The following is a 1,471-nucleotide window of genomic DNA, read 5'->3' as shown; positions in this document are numbered from 1 at the left end:
CTGAGCCACAACTGAAATCCTGATGATAATGCACTCGCTTTTGGACAGCACATCAGTGTCCATCCTGCTTATCTTTAGTGATGTTCTAGGGTTATGCTTATCCTGAGCATTACTGAACAGCAGGCTGAGGGTTCAGAATGGACAGGCCTTTGGCATGACTCAAGGGCTTAGCCCAGGCTAGTCACTTACCCCTCCTAAAACATCACTAGAAAAACCAGATTTGTGGGATGTATCTCCCAAGGAGAGATTCAGCTACCCAAAGAGATAAGGAGAAAAATTAACCCATGTGGGATTCAGCTATGAATACTTGAGGTGTCTACTTTTTTCTTTGCAAAGTAGGCTCTATGCCCAGTGTGGGGCTCAAACTCACAACCCTGAGATTGAGAGTCTCATGCTCTACCAACTGAGCCAGCCAGGCCCCCTCAAAGTATTTACTTTTAATATCTCTCTTCTGTCTCTCCATCCCTGTTTCTGCCATAGACCAGGAATACGAGTTCCTAGGGGGCTCCTAATTCTTCACTGCTCGTGATATGCTAGGCACACATGTGCTAAGCACTTTATCTACATTATTTCACTTCGTTTTTTGGTAACAACCACGTGAAATAAGTGTTAGGGTCTCCATTTCATAGATTTTAAAACAAAAGCTTATTAAAGTAGCATGACTCAGAGTGAGGTCCACAAATTGTTCATCCTCCTCAGTGAAGTTAGGATAGAAATTAGGAGCTGGCATTTAAGCATGTTGGTAGCCTTTGACATTGCTAAGGTATTTCTATTGTATTTTGCAAAAAGATTCGGCCACAATAGATTGGACATTACAAGGAAGGAAGGAAGGAGGAAAGGAAAGGAAGGAAAACAAAAATTTGATTCTTTACCATAAACAGCTTGAGAAATATGGGCTTAGGCATTTCATGATTAGTCCAAAGTGGCGTATCAGGCAAGTGTCAGAACCAAGATTTACACCTCCTCCTGGCTTCAGAGCCCTGGCTCTTCAGCATGACGTTGCTGTCTCCCAAGGCAATAACTAACGGCGATGATGAGTGAAGAAAGAAACAAGCTGGCAATCTGATAACAATTTGTCATTATTCTTAGGAACTCAGACCTCAGAATTGAGGGGATTGATAGGAGAAGAGACGTCTCTTAAAAGGCAAGGCTCTGGCTCCTGTACCGTCCCCACCACCACCATCATCATCATGGTGGTTAATCTTAATCAAGAGAATCAAGAGCTAGAAGCCGAGAACTGTTTCATGTGCTTAACATGATTATCCTGTGATCCCCAGGACAACTTGGTGAGGCAGGTGCTACCCGGCTCTGCGGCAGCAGAACCAGGATGCTCAGCACGTGTGCTCGATGCCAAAGACTTGACACTCAACCGCTATGCTGGCTTTTCCCCACTTACAACACCTGGCAGGTTCACAAAGATGTCTGCCGAGGCACTGGAGATTATTTGTAAAAAATGGGGACTTGGGGATCA

General features: G+C 44.3%; 1 non-coding gene across 1 annotated transcript; it reads right to left on the bottom strand.

Moving 5' to 3' along the window:
* Positions 1 to 345: 345 nt before the first annotated feature.
* Positions 346 to 418, bottom strand: TRNAE-CUC. Its single transcript has one exon. It is a non-coding gene; the product is annotated as a tRNA-Glu (tRNA).
* Between the last annotated feature and the right edge of the window lie 1,053 nt (positions 419 to 1,471).

The sequence above is a fragment of the Ursus maritimus genome, unplaced genomic scaffold (assembly GCF_017311325.1).
Source record: "Ursus maritimus isolate PB19 unplaced genomic scaffold, ASM1731132v1 scaffold_31, whole genome shotgun sequence".
Classification (NCBI taxonomy): domain Eukaryota; kingdom Metazoa; phylum Chordata; class Mammalia; order Carnivora; family Ursidae; genus Ursus; species Ursus maritimus.
The sequence above is the reverse complement of the archived record's forward strand: the minus strand, read 5'-3'. Positions and strand labels throughout refer to the sequence as shown.